The sequence below is a fragment of the Urocampus carinirostris genome, chromosome 7, assembly GCF_059441175.1.
Source record: "Urocampus carinirostris isolate Australia breed hairy pipefish chromosome 7, RoL_Ucar_1.0, whole genome shotgun sequence".
In the NCBI taxonomy this organism is placed as follows: domain Eukaryota; kingdom Metazoa; phylum Chordata; class Actinopteri; order Syngnathiformes; family Syngnathidae; genus Urocampus; species Urocampus carinirostris.
Window position 1 is genome coordinate 39458840 of NC_142355.1, and position 16105 is coordinate 39474944.

Genomic DNA, 16105 nt, shown 5'->3' on the forward strand with positions numbered 1-16105 from the left:
GTTTACGGGTACTGTTTAATAAAGCAACTAGTTGAGGACCCGTGGGCGTATGTTCCTCAAACAAGAAACTCTAATGTTAGATCCTGCTTGTGCCGTTTTCAGAAGGGAGTAGTAGACACCGTTGTCGGATATCTTCTGTTTCTTGGCAATTTCTTGCATGGAATAGCCTTAATATCTTAGAACAATAATACGCTGTTGAGTTTTACATAAAAGTTCTCTTTTACTGGTCATTTCTAAAGTTTACAACTAGCAAGTCAGTTTTATACCTTCTCTAACCAGCTCAACTGTTTTCAGCTGTGCTTAAACATCATCGCACAAAGGTTTTCCAATCATCCATTAACCTTCTAATTCAATTGTTAAACACAATGTACTATGAGAACACTGGAGTTCTGCTTACCTGAAGGGGTCCTCTATACACCTAGGCTACGTAGTTATAGCATAAAATCCAAACATTTGCGACTAAAACAGTTATTTAACACGTCAACTGTGTATGGAATGTATTGCTGGTTAGTTTCATGTTATCTTCATTGAAAAAAGACGGTGATTTTCCATCAAAAAAGGACTTTTCTTAGCAACCCCATTATGCCATTTCTTAGTGATTGCAATGAGCTGAAGCAGTAGACACAATTTTACCAGTAGAGGTCGCTGTTTTGCATCAAATTGCACAGCACTTCTGACGAGGCTCTATTCATTCTGAATGATGGGTCATACATGCATATACGTATTTATAGGGTAAAAGGACTGACAATCACTACTCTGCCAGGCTTAGAATTCCGTTTCATCACTTCTGGAGTCCCTTCTTCCCACCACACTTTTGCAATAATGCTAAAAGTGTGCCTTTAAGTACCACATTAGAGTTAATCTTTATTTCATAGTGTCAACTAAGCACAGTAAGGCTTAATTTGGCAGCAGCAATACTCTTCATAGTCTCATTGCGCTCAACTATTATGTGAAGTGTATGCCAAAACGTTATCTCATGCACGTTCAGCATCAAAGGCTTATGAGTCCATCCTAAGGCATGTCATCCCAAAAAAATTAACCCTACAAAGTAATCTGCCTCTGTCAGGAATGCAAATGACAAGCATGCTTCTCAGAGTAAATCTCGATTTTATGTGGATCCGTCTCTGTTCGTTGTTTCTCTGTTAGTCAGGAAACGTAACAAAGTAGGTTGCTGAGATAGATGAGAATATCCCCTACATCGCCCCACTTCCCCTCCACCTCACCCATCAACTCGATATATTTTAATATTCTTTGCAGTGAAGGGGGAAACGAGCATGTCAGCTACTGTTGTGTAAGTCTCCATCCTTTCTCTGACTTATTTTCTGCTGTTTCCACGACAACAGCGGCAGAGAATATCCCAGAGGGGGACAAAGCCACCAATAGAAATATCTGTTGTTTGGGTGTCATTGACTGTAATATCAGCATGTAATTCATACATGCTTTGTGACTGCAAGGGCAGAGAAGGATGGTGGATATGTTTGTGTATGGCGCTTCTTTTTGTCTGAAAGAGCAAGAGACAGATGAGTTAAAATGGATGACTCGCTTTTTTATCCTGCAAATCTTTGAACTAATAAAAATAGTTTCACTTATGACACGGGTAAAAATAAATCTGGAATAAAAAAGATGGATTTATTGTTTTTGTTTTTTGTTTGTGTCCTCTTAAACTGGTGCACTCAACTAATTTTTCAACACAATTTTTGTATGTACAATTATATATATATATGTATATGTATCTATATAAGTATATATGTATAATATATATATTTGTATACAGTATATGTATATAGTAATATATATGTATACAATATATGTATATAGTATATGTATATATATATATATATATATATATATATATATATATATATATATATATATATATATATATATATATATATATATATACTCACACACAAATCATTCTGCTATGTAATAACAGTTAACCAGTTACTACTAGTAAGTAGCCATATCATTAGAGGCACTCGAGTTGCAGTTGTTTACAGCCCTCTAAACTACCACTAACTCCTAGTATCATTCAAAGGTAGTAACTAATACACTGGCCGCATTAGCAGATGCAGTCATTTACAGCCCTGTACTGAGCGACACTTGGCACATTAGCGTTAGCAACACTTGAGGTGCCTTTTAAGACGATATCCAAGAAATTAAGTCATTTTTTAGGGCCTATTTATATCGACTGCCTTTGAAACGAATCTCTTCCTGACTGTGTACGCCAAAAAGTGACTATAACACAGCTGGTGCATTACACTCTCTGGCATATTAATTTTTCTCGTCTGCTTCCATGCTGCTTTTGTGAGACACACCACCTCATGTTCTGCCAAGTTATTGCCTCACGTGGTAATAAAATGGAATAAGCTGTAATTGCTGCCGTATATGAGTTATAACTATCGATACTTAATGGAGGGTTATCGATAAAAGTATCACAATTCGTTGCTGTATCATGATACTTTCCCTTCGGGGATGAACAAAGTATCTATCTATCTATCTATCTATCTATCACACCTCCAAATAAGTAGATGGTATTAGGCAAGCAGTGTGCCAATAGATATTTTGTTTGATCTTCAATGACAGATGCAGTTCCAGTGCTACTGTGTTGCCCTTTTGGCAAATGTTTTTATTTATGAAATAATTTGCTGTGTTTATAATAGAATACAGGCATAGGTTCATTAAGGGTGTTCTAAATAAATATTTAGTGCGTATGGTTATTTGAGCTCCAAGTTAAAAAATCGAGCAAAATAATATGAGTTCCGGGTTTTCTGTGTCACTTTTGATAATTTCATAATAAATAAATAAATTGTCTAAGAGTAGTTTAAAGTCAGTACGGCCCTTTAAGATTTTTCTGATTAAGTGCTATACAAATAAACATGACTTGACTTCTGGTTCTGCGATCTGGTTGTCAACAGTACTCTCACGCAATGGCTAACAGCACTGTTCCATGTCCAATCCATCCGCATCCATGTTGAAGGATTAACCAGAGAATGTTGCAAGTTTCTAAAAGGGTTTATTTGACTTATAGGAACTATACACTGTACTTCCAATAGACAGTGTAGAGTTTATAAACACAAACATTTTGCCTTATGGTCTCAATATATACATCGTCTTGTGTTGTTGCAGTTTTGAGCATCCAGAGAAGGAAATTGGGGCATCAAAACCCAAGTCCCCTGTGGTCCCGGTCCTTTTTTGGTGGTTTAGCTTGGTGTGATATCAATGAAACTACAGCTACCAAACACTAAAAATCTTCCGAAATGTACTTAACAGTTTAGAGCAAATTAGGAAAAACGCATTTTCTATGAAAACTAAAAGAAAAATCATCAAGCAATCCTTTTCAATTTTTGGATTGACAATGTTTTGTTTTTTTTCCTTACTTTTAATTGTGCATTCGTACCATCTGCTGTACACTTGCAGTACCAGCAGGTTCAGCGTTTTCTACAAACCACTTTCGACAATGGAAAATGAAAATTCTGTTTATCTATTTGGAAAGAAAGATTTCCAAAGTCTAGCAGCTCTGCGGTTCCATTGTACAGTTCTCATCGGACTTGTGATTTGCGATGGGAAAGGTTTAGGCGCATGTACATGCATGGATGTGTGTCTCACTTGTGCTCACATCCATCTGTGTTTGATTCTTATTACTTCAGCGACTGTGAGAAAGTGTTTGTGAGCAGAATATTTTTACCAGGGGTGACCTCACTCCATTGGAGCTCAGGCTGATGGCTTGCCTTTTAAAGACGAGTGTGTGCGTGTCAAAGAGAACATGACTTGTTTGGAGCCAGCTGCCTCCCTCATGGGTCTAAAGTTTGCATGTTTCCCACCAAGCTGGCCTCACAGAGTCAAGCTGCAGGCAACAACGCTCCTCTCAGCGTAAGGCGAGGTGGCACGATAGTCGATACTTTTGGGGTTGTCATGCCGTGTCGCATAGGTCGCATTGGTCACAGGTCAGGTTTTCAGGTTCAAACAGGCTGACAGAGATGAACTCGGTTCGGCTGAAGACAATGCGGTCACCACATTATTTTGTTTGACACCCGAATGCATGTCACATTGGCTTTTTATAAATCATATTTTTCCTCTGTAACTGACAGAGAAGTTTCTAGGTGTGTTGCACAGGACAAATACCATATATATATATATATATATATATGTGTGTATGTATATATATATATATTAGTCGTATGCAAAAGTTTGGGCACCCCTGATTATTTTCAAGATTTTCCTTTATAAATCATTGGTTGTTCAGATCAGCAATTAGAGTTAAATATATCAAACAAACAAACAAAGTGATATCTGAGAAATTAAATTAAGTTTATAGGATTTACAGAAAATGTGCAATAATTGCTTAAACAAAAGTAGGCAGGTGCATACATTTGGGCACCCCAACAGAAAAATTACAACAATATTTAGTAGATCCTTCTTTTGCAGAAATAACAGTCTCTAAACGCTTCCTATAGCTTTCAATATGGGTCTGGATTCTTGTTGAAGGTATTTTTGACCATTCTTCTTTACAAAACATTTCCACTTCAGTCAGGTTTGATGGTTTCGGTTTATAAACAGCCCGCTTTAAATCACACCACAGATTTTCAATAATATTCAGGTCTGGGGACTGAGATGGCTATTTCAGAACATTCGACTTGTTTCTCTGCATGAATGCCTTAGTAGAATTTGAGCGGTGTTTGGGGTCGTTGTCTTGTTGAAGTATCCAGCCCTGGCGCAACGTCAGATTTGTCACTGAGTCTAGAACATTGTTCGCAAGAATCTGCGGATACTGACTGGAATCCACGCGACCTTTAACTTTAGCAAGATCGCCAGTGCCTGCACTGGCCACACAGCCCCACAGCATGATGGAACCACCACCAAATTTTACTGTGGGTAGAAAGTGTTTGTCTTGGAATGTTGTGTTCTTCTTCTGCCATGCATACCACCCCTTGTTATATCCAAATAACAATTTTAGTTTCATCAGTCTACAGCACCTTATTCCAAAATGAAGCTGACTTGTCCAAATGTGCTTTAGCATACCTCAAGCAACTCTGTTTGTGGCATGTGCACGGAAAAGGCTTCTGTCGCATTACTCTCCCATACTGCATCTCTTTGTGCAAAGTGCACTGTATAGTTGAATGATGCGCAGTGACACCATCTGCAGCAAGATCATGTTGGAGGTCTTTGGAGCTGGTCTGTGGGTTGAGTTTGATTGTTTTCACCATCCCTCCCCTCTGCTTATTTGAGGTTTTCCTGGCCTGCCACCCCTGGCCTTAACTATAACTATGTCTGTGGGCTTCCATTTCCTCACTATTTTTCCTCAGAGTGGAAACTGACAGCTGAAATCTCTCAGCTAGCTTTTTGTATCCTTCCTCTAAACCATGATGTTGAACAATCTTTGCTTTCAGGTCATTTGACAGTTGTTCTGAGGCTCCCATGTTGCCACTCTTCAGAAGATACAAAGAGGAGAACAACTTGAAACTGGCCGCCTTAAATACCCTTTCTCATGATTGGCTTCACATGTGTATGTAGGTCAGGGTTCAATGAGCTTATCAAACTAATTTTGTGTTCCAATAATTAGTGCTAAAGGTATTCAAATCAATAAAACTAAAAGGGTGCCCAAATGTATGCACCTGCCAGCTTTTGTTTAGGTAATTATTGCACACTCTTTGTAAATCCGATGAATTCCATTTCACTTCTCAGATATCACTGTGTTTGTCTGTTATATGATATATTTAACTGAAATTCTGATCCGAACAACCAATGATTTATAAAGGAAAATCTTGAAAATGATCAGGGGTGCCCAAACTTTTGCAAACTCTTTGCATACAACCGTATATATATGTATAGGGCATGTTAAACATACAGCCCGTTGTATGATTTAATCCAGCCCAGTATTAAAGAAAAAAAAAAGTGAGTCCCTGGGTGATTTCAATCAAAGCTTATTTTTGAAATAAATGCAAACCAAATGTTTCCTCTGGCCCCTAGAGAGCAGTGAATGATATACTCTGAGTTTTAGTAGGCCCAGCCTAGTAGTTTCATCTGATGTAGTCTAATCGTATTGCCCAGCACCGCAAAAACTTGTTTGCATTTCTTTTTTATTCATTTCAAACCAGTACAAAAATGAAGGCAAAAATATTTATTTTTTTTCATCGTTCCCACTTGAGTTTGCATGGCAAGGTTAGTTTGTTCAGGTGGAAAACCGTATTTCCTGGACTATATGTTGTAGTTTTTTTGCATAGTTTGGCGGGGATTGCAAACTTTACTCTGTAGGGACAGATACGTTGTTTTCCTTCCTAATTATGTATTTTTTGGCTGGTAAGAAATATTACAAGAATACTACATATATATTTCAAAAATACTACTTTGGAAATAACACCAAAAATACTACAAAGATCCCACTACAAAAATATTATAACAGAAATACTACAAGAATAACGTCTACATTATTTATGATTGCAATTCTCCTTATTAAGCAATATATAACGTTACACACACAACGCGGCATCTATTTACTCACACCAAGATAGACTATGTAGAAGAAAAACAAAGATGATTTGTGAGAACAAATTGATCTAAGTAAACAACTCTTCCAGTATATTTCTTTGTTCGTTCCCCACTTCCAGTAAATGAAGTGTTGCTTATTATATGTAGCAAAAAATGATCATGATTTTCCCTGCGCAAAATTTGTTATACAGCATACACAATTTGAAATTGTTCAGGAAATGTATAAAATACAGGAAAATGTTATAAGTTAACAGGTATGGACTTTTTTAAAGGATGAAATTGAAGCGGTGAGAGCCAATGTGTGTGTTTGAGTCTCTTGCACGTGTGCACAACTGCCTTTAATCTTTCTGAGGGGACCATCTGCGTGTGTTGTTCGAGGGTTACTAAAGCGCATGCTGCGATCTCAGAGAAAAAGAAAAAAGATTGAGGTGACGTTATTTGACAGAATCGGCGCCTACAGCAATTGTGACGATTCATTGTTTTTTTGTCCATGTGTTGACACAGCAATTTTGACAAAAATTGCTCAAATTCTTTGCTTGGAACAGTCATATCTCATCCAAAAGCTTCTCTTTGATGGGTCCAGCATATTTGGTCTATTGAATGATGAATAGTTCAAGACCACCAAAACACAGTGAACATTGATTCCCACGCTGTCACCTGAACAAGTCACCCGAGCAAACAAGCAGGAACAAACTGCTTAAGATCTCATGATGACAGACGGATGAGAGGAAGAAAGGTGCCTCCCTCGCTCTTTACATTTGCCTGCGCTTATTTTTCTCCCCCTCGCTCATTCAAAACCTGATGTCATCTTAGTTGACAGCAGCTCCTGTGTGAGTCACGTCAAGTCTCATCTCATCTCATCTCATCTCATTAGCCGTACCGCTTATCCTCAGTAGGGTCGCGGGGGGCTGGAGCCCATCCCAGCAATCATCGGGCAGTGGGCAGGGGACACCCTGAACTGGTTGCCAGCCAATCGCAGGGCACACAGGGACAGACAACTCATTCGCTCATTCACACCTAGGGACAATTTGGACCGGCCAATTCACCTGAAATGCATGTCTTTGGAATGTGGGAGGAAACCGGAGTGCCCGGAGGAAACCCACGCAAGCACGGGGAGAACATACAAACTCCGCACAGGAAGTCTGGAGCTGGATTTGAACCCACGACAGGTTCCCATGACATGAACTGTGCCGCACAAGCGCTAACCACTGCGCCGCCGTGCTGCCTCATGTCAAGTCATGTTTATTTTTATAGCCCTTAATCACAAAAGGTCTCAAAGGGCTTAACAGACTACCATTACAACATCCCCTGTTGGGAGACCTACATGAGGGCCAGGAAAACCTCACAAACTTCAGGATGAGGAAAATGAAGAAACCTTGAGAAGGGACTGGACATCAGAGAAATCCCCCTTCCAGGGTGACCAAGCTGTAATGGGTGTTGCAAGGGCATCAACCAAAAATCCAAATACAACGTTAACATTAAAAAACAGAATATAATAACAGAATGTCCAGTTGATGGATCTTTACTGATGCAGCTGGTTCTAGATCAGTCATGTCAAATATACAGCCTGCGGGCTGGATCCGGCCCGTTGGATTATTCAATCCAAACTGACATATTTCCAAGTATGTAAAAAAAAAAGTGAGTGTCATTTCTATCAAAAGTTATGAATTTATTTAAATAAATGCAAACCAAATGATCGTTCTGGCCGTTGCATGGCAGTGTTGAGTTTGTATAGTGTGGTGAATTTGTTTGATGTGTTTTACCAGTTGAGTAAAAGCAGTTTTACACATAGACATCCAATGGCAAACAGAGATTTTTTTTTTCCCCAGTGAAATGATCCCTTGTCATCTGTGATAACAATATGTTGTGTAGGTTACTATTGTAGGCTGAATGATAAAGCGCAATACTGTAAAACAAAGCCTTAAACTTTAAAGTTAATATTCTTTGACTGATCCGGCCCTCCTCAAGACACAAGGTCTGAATTGGGCCCTAGAGCCAAACTGAGTTTAACATCCCTGTTCTAGATGATGGCATGCTTCAGGTCTAAAGGCATGGTCACACAGCCTTTCACGGGCGTATCGCAGCTGAATCACGGCCAGAAGTTTCTGCCCGTGAAGCAGACGCGGTGGAAAATGTGCAAAATTGGCTAAACCCGCTGTTTACCCGTGGTATGCCCGCGAAACACACCCCGGCGACTTTTCCGCGTCCTTATCGCGGGTAACCGCAGCTGCATCGCGTTTGATCGTGCTTACACGCGGTACACACGCTAATGCACGTGATAACACCGCGATACAGGCGCAGAACAAACGTGCTATGACCGTGCTCCACCCGCGATTACCCGCTAAAATTTCGCGTCCTACCCGCGTGTAACCACGTCTTGGCCGCGGCCGTAGCACGTCCTAGCACGTTCGTACCGCGTCTTTATCTCGTGTGTACCACGTGTGCCGCCCGCGGTTACCCGTGGTCTAAAGTTTCGAGCAACACAAAAGTTTTGAGCAGCGCAAAACTTTTTTGCGCGGCCAACCGCGTGTGAATTTCTTACCGCGTGTAAAGCACTGCTGTATCTCGTCTGTATCGCGATCTCAAAGCGTCCAACAGCGTCTGTTTCACGGGCAGAAATTTCTGGCCGTGATTCAGCCTCGATACGCCCGTAAAAGGGTGTGTGACCGGGCCTTAAGTGCTGGTATGATGGCTAAAAATACATGCAATCAAAATGCACGAATTATTATCTCAGCCTCAGACTGGGACAGCGTACGGCAAATCTTTGCTATGTTTCGAAGATGGACAAAACCAATAGTGGTAATGTTCTTAACTCGTAACAAACCAACAGATTAGGGTTGAATGTGTCACCTTAATTTTCACCCTGGGTGATATTACATTTGTCAAGGTTCAGCACAGTGTTTCCGAACAAGTCCTGACTTTGAGCTGGACCAATAATTAATGTTTCAGTTTCTTCAGGGTTAAGACGCAGGAAATTAAGTGACATCCATCATGAGTCCCACAGGAGCAGGATGACGTCAGGTTCTGGGTGTGAAAGCACAGGTACAAAGGTCAATTCAGTTTTGTGTCATTCGTTGGGGCTGCGACACAATGAGGTGCCCCCACCCCCCTGTCTATGTGTGTGAGCCAATGTGTACATGAGAGCATCAGAGAGAAGTAAGAGAGGTGAGGTAATGGCTGAATCCCTCAATGTGGCCCTTCACACTGACATTACAATGAGCTACACAAGGAGGTCCGCTTGTGTCAGTGTGTTTTTGTGTGCGTGCAACTTGGATTGAATATGTGCATATGAAGTAGTTTGTGCATAGTGGTGAGGCAACGTTTGAAAGAGCGTGTGTTAAGGGAGAAAAAAACCGAGACACAACAAAAAGGAAGCTATTTAGGAGATGAGGTAATAGTCCATATTTTATCTGGAATGTGTGTGTGTGTATGTGTGTGTGTGTGTGTGTGTGTGTTTTCAGTCAAGTGTGTGGTGTATGGGAGAGAGTGAGGACTGTGAGGGCGTAAAGCAGTGGTCACAAAACTACGGCCCGTGGGGGGTACCAGGCCTGCCAACGGATTTAATCCTTCTCACGAGATGATGCTGAGAGTAGCATAAGGGTAAAAAAAAAAACAATGACCTGGAAACGCCCATCCCGATGTTATTTGATTTAGAATATAAAACTTTGTTTAACCCTTTATTGACCAAGTATACAGGCCACCGGAATGTTCTTTTCTTATTTTGTCCATGAAAGAGTCAGAAATCATGCTATGAGTGATTACTTATGGCCCTTTTTTTTTCAGAGCAACCAGAAATGTCAATATCTACCATAACTACGCATAAAGACAATGTAATAACAGTTTGAAATGAAAATTAAAAACCAAAAATGACTTACATTTTGTGGTTTATAATGCGCTTACGCTCGTGCCAATATTAAAATCGCTGGCATTGAGTTTTTTCGATGCAAATGATCAAATTATTACCCCTATATGTGTTATCAGATTTAGGACTATCGGCATACACCAAAAAAGTTGAATACAATAATCAGCTATTTTTTCCCTGTGCAAATTTTTTCAACCAAAAAGTTTGCCAAGTCTGCCGTAAAGAGTAACAGACACACCTGGCGCTCATACCAACCTTGAATGCTCGAGCTTCACGGTTTTGTCTCCCCTCGAGCAACACGCAGTTGAGAAACCAATTGCGTCTTTTACTGTTTTAAATGAGCGTGGGTAAGCGTCAGATTTTCCAGATGCATTGGGAAGCGTTTTTTTTGTAAAGACCCTGGCAAACATCACATTATCGCCAAATACGATTTCAGGGAAGCGAAAATCACCAGTTCCGCCAGAATTTTGCAAAATCTGTCAGAATAATAACCACGTTGGTTTTGATTTATGGACTACAACAGCACAAACTCAAGAATGTTCCCAATGACATTCTGTGTCGCCCTTAGCTATATTAAATAATCTTGCTCTTTGTTGTGTATTTACCTTATTTCCAACTCCAGAAAGGGGCACTGCAAATTTGGGGTTTTGGGTGCGCCTTATAGTTGGGAGGAAATAGAATTCTAGTTGGGTGGCAGTAGCTCAGGTCAAGTGCTCGTCTTGAAATCGATAGGTGGCTTATTCGAATCCAGGCTCCTCCAAATTAAATGTGGAAGTGTCCCTGCTTAAGGTTTTTACATAGTATTGTTTACGCTTTTTCATTACTTGCCCTTTGAATTCATTTCCAAAAAATTGTGCAAGGGAAGGTGTTATAGTTGTCATGTTGACTTTGTTATATTTGTAATCGAGCACGGTGGTCCGTATCCTTGAGGCCCATCCATCATGCTACCCCCTGTAGGGTTGTGACTATGCAATCTTGACCTCTTAGCCTCCCCTTTCTGCACCTCCTTGCCCCTTCCTTTTCCCTCCGCCTTTGGCACACTCCTGTCTGACCTCGCTCCATTACGCCATATGGAGCTGCTGTAGATCAATGATTTCATTGAGAAGGAGCCAGCGGGGCCATTAGGAAGTGAGCTCACCTTCCCCAGAGACACCTGACCTTCTCAATGACCTGGGGCCTCCGCTCCTTTACCTCAACCCTCCCTCTCCCTCCTCCTCACCTTCCTCACATTTTATCCTCGCTTCTGTTTAACGGTGCTGAGAACAGAGCTCTATTTTTAGTCCCAGACTCCTGCGGTCATCACATCTGGCGCCAGTGGCCTCGATGCTCTCGCCTGTAGATATACAAACACACATTCACTCCACCCCAGTCAGCAGCGGGAGAGCGCAAAGGTCAATGTAAATGAGCTACACAAATATCAATGACATCACCTTCTCCAAGTGAAAGTGTTTTAAGTTCTAAGAAGCTTCACGTTGACATCATGTTCCTGTTATTTGCAGTCTCCTTGAAGTGCTTATTCTCATGCCTTTTTAATCGGTTATTAAGCAGATGCATATCCTTACCTGTCAACTTATAAGCGGTCCTCGTATTTCAAATGTTTTTGGATCATTTCAAACAATGTACGCCGTATTACAATTTTTGTATGGAAACATTTTTTGTTTTAATTTTAAACTCGTGTTTTTTGTTAAACAGATCTCGTTCTTGCCCTTTTCAGCTTTAATTCGGGTCGTCTCGGTCACTGGCAGCAGACGTCAACGTCATTGTAGAATACTAATACAGTGGTACCTCTTAATACGAGCTTAATCCGTTGATTGTAATTACTCATGTAGCAAACTATTTTTCCCGATATTAAAATAATAAAAACAAAATGGTCTGCAGCCGTACTCCCAAAAGCATACAAGTGAACCCTAAATAGTTAAAAAAAACACGTCTTTCTGATTATCAAAAACACATTTAAATAGTAATTAAACATAAAAAATACAATATTCTAGTCAAGTCGTGTTTATTTGTATCACAAAAAGTCTCAAAACAGCTACACAGACTACTATTACTATTTCACATTGTGAACCCCGAATCACATTCTTTATATGGGAATTTGTTTTAAGAAGACCAATCTCCTCTTACCGATTTCGGCTCTAATTTTGATTGCCTCCGTCACTAGTGACAGATGACAAACTCATCGTAGATTGATAATATTGTGTTCTACATAGTCTGTCTTGTTGTAAGTAAATAGGTGTCATGCTGTGTTTATAAGCTTTATTATCACTCAATAAGGAGGAATGCAATCGTTAATAAGGGTACTTAGGGGCAGAGGTTGACAGGTATGAGATCGAGAGACTGTTGGTGATTCGTAGGCACTTGATGTGCACTTAAAATTAAAGTTACTGTAACCATTTTTTTTGCCTGTACTATTTTGCATGTACAAACTAGACCAGCTGATACTGGCGGTGCGTGGTCACGAGCGGTGAGCGGTCTCGAGCGGTCTCTAGTGTTAGCCTCTGGGACTGCTCATGACGTGGATTTTCCTTCTTTTAGCAAACAAGATTTTTGTTCCCAAAACACCCGTGTACCAAAATTCTCATGTTTAAAGGTGTTCATATAAAGGAGTCCCACTGTATTTGCAGTCTCTTTAAACTGCTTAGTTGCATGCCTTTTTAATCAGTTATTGAGCAGACTCATACCGTGCATGTAATGTAGTCCTACAATAAAGTATGTGCGTATAGACACGCATATGTCATTGTAATTGACTTTAGACGGAGGCTTTTGCACATTTTGGTTTATGTAACCATGTTCCTCTGCCAGGGCAGTTGCTCCTTTCTTGTCTGTTTCATTGGCCTCACATCATGTGCCTGATGTCATTTTTCCTTATTTGTCTTGAAAAGGGAGGATGAAAACAGGCCAGTGTGACAGTGTGTTTTTGTGTGTGTGCGTGATTCTTTTTTCATCTGTATGTGTTTTAATGTGAGCCCTTGCCAAATAATTCTAGCATGACGTCCTCTTCTTCTTCTTCATTGCTTACATGTCCCTTGTCGGCAAAAAGCACACACACACACACACACTCGTACACACAAACGCACTTGCACTCACCCACATGTGCACACAGTCATTGACTTATGGTTTGCGAAAGGAATGAATGATCTTACCCGATAAAGATTAGATCTGATGATACTGAACACACGAACTCGTGAGATGAGCCTTCAGGCCAGACTTGTCAAAAATTTGGACCGCGGGCTTGACACGGCCCGTTGGATGACTTAATCCGGCCTGCCATCAATTTCCCAGTATGTCAAAAAAATAAGTGAGTCTCTAGGTCATTTTTAGCAAAAGTTATGATGATAAATACAAACCAAATGCTCTCGCTCCAATATAAGATCGGGCCTAAAAAATCCAGGCCCACCCGACCCAGGCTTGCAGGTAATGTCCGACCCAGCATGAGCCGGACCAATGAACTTGATTTTAGGGGACAAGCCTGAAGTTAAAGCAGAATTTTCATATTTTATTTGTGAGTCCTCGGGAGGAGAAGGAGTGGTATTATCCAATCCTCCTCCGCATGACACAATAAGCAATAACAAAGCACAACAGCAGTACATCCTTAAGGAAAAATAAAGAAACAGAAAGAATCAATGGTATGTAATTAAACGAAAAAGGCAAAGAGAGAGAATCCCAGGCCGTACCCAAATGTAATGATTGACATTTTAGGCCCGACCCAACTCGAACATCATTTCAGGCTCGGGCTTAAGATCTTACCTCTACTCTCTCCGGCTGCTCACAACGTCCAGCATACGTACTGTACATTTGCGATGTTGTGATGTTTCCAATTGAAAATATGAACTAGACTTTAAAGCTTTTACCCGTGTCTTTGGTAGTTTTAACTGATGCGGTCTAGTCCTATTGCCCATGCACTGCCAAAACTTTTATTCAGGATTTATTTTTTAAGTATTTCAAAGACATAGGACAATTTAGACGAAGATTATATCTTTCATACCTCCCATTTGAGTTTCAATAGCATGTTGAATTGGTTCAGGTGTAATCCCAGAAACTTAAACCGTGCTGTGAACTAACGATGTGACCAACCCTGTTTAGAATAATGAATTTAATGAGTGTTTGCTTATGACAATTGATGGTTAATCGATTGAGAATTGGAAATTATTTTACAGGCCAAATCAGTACATTCTTCCCCTCCAAACTTTTTTTTGTTTTTTTTTGCAAACAGTAGCAGTGAAGATAAGTCTTCGGTCAGAATGGACCTTTCCACGTCGGAAACAAGCTTTTGCTCTTCATCGGTTATAAAAAAACAAAAAACAAACTTGTACTACCATGCCCTAAATATTTCAACCATTGCCGCTTTGTGTATACAAGCAGTTCACAGTGCATGCCTTGTGGCTTTAGCTGTATTTGAAATAAATCTGAACGGCCATTACGCATCCTAACCCAGCCATGTATTACGTTCATGTCGCGCCAAATAAAAATAGTTTGTTTGAATGGTTACCTTGACAGTTTCAACACGTCAGGTCAACAGAAGCACAAGTAGAGTAGCGCGCTAAGCGTACGTCAGCGTCTCCACCTTTTGCCCCCATCAGCGGCTTTAACTTAAGCCTCGCAGTCAATGTAGGGCAACTTCTTGCTTGTTTAACTCACTCAGTGCCATAACATAAATCAGTTTTCAGCAGCATTGTCCCTGTGTGCCAAAATAAAATAAGTAAAAATATGTTTTTGGGGAGAGTGCAGCCTTTCTGTGAATATCCAGCCTCTGGGAATTATTTCGGCATGATAAATCAACTCTAGATGGCAGGAGTAGCTCTGATCAGATCTTTGTCAACACTTAATGCCTAGTTTTGTTCCTTTATCCACCATATTACACCACATTGCAGGATGTAGGCTTCATAATTTGCCCCCGATCCCCAAGAACCCCTGACCCCACCACGCGACTTCCCCCCAAAAATCAAAATTTCACCAGATCATTGCAGTAGTAGTAGGAGTAACGTAAAATGAATGCAGTTTGCCCTTAGTGTTCTGTGAAAATTTCAGCCCACTCCATTTCCGACATGGCGACTGTAAAAACATGCTGACTACTAAAGGCAAACTGGAAACGAACCCTATGAAAGGGTGTAGCAACTGGAAACTGTTTCAAAGGTACAGCAGCTCTTTTTTTGAGAACCTGTGAGTTAAATGAAACTGGTACAAAGGCGAGCCATGAGGTCGCGACACTGATCACCAACCAATGCAAACCTTTCACAGAGAGTTAATTTATTATAGACTGTTTGAAGAATGCCAGGCTGAATAGTACGCCCTCTTACATTTTCAGCTTACCAAAGCTGGCCTGCTTTCTGAAAAGTTTGGACACCCCTGACCTAGAAAGTTTTTTTCCACTAATTTGGTGCATGCAGCAAATTCCATTCATACCCGGACTGCCCACTTTATTCCTGCTGTGGCTTCACTCCATGAAAACAATGGTTGATTCTTGTTTATCCCTCTACTGACTTTGATGAACTTTATTTCTCTGTGAGCAATTTTTTAGCATGAAAGTTTTAGTTAAAGGGACACTGTGAAATAGTTGACCACTAGATGCGGTTGTATCGTATAGTGCAACCAATATTGCGTGCTAGAAAGAACAGGGAAGTTTACAAACTACGGAACCTCAAAGTGCGCAAACACGCCTCTTCTTTTAAATTTCATAGCCTTTCACAAGGTTTTTGGTCTATTGGGGTTATTTTAGGACCTAGATGGTGGACAATAATGTCAGCTCCCTCTAGC

At 40.5% G+C, this 16105-nt stretch overlaps 1 protein-coding gene across 1 annotated transcript in view; it reads left to right on the forward strand.

The window, feature by feature from the left end:
* The window catches only part of dusp8a (dual specificity phosphatase 8a), a 100025-nt gene that overhangs the window by 39824 nt on the left and 44096 nt on the right, over positions 1 to 16105 (forward strand). The gene's annotated exons all lie outside the window — the stretch shown is intronic.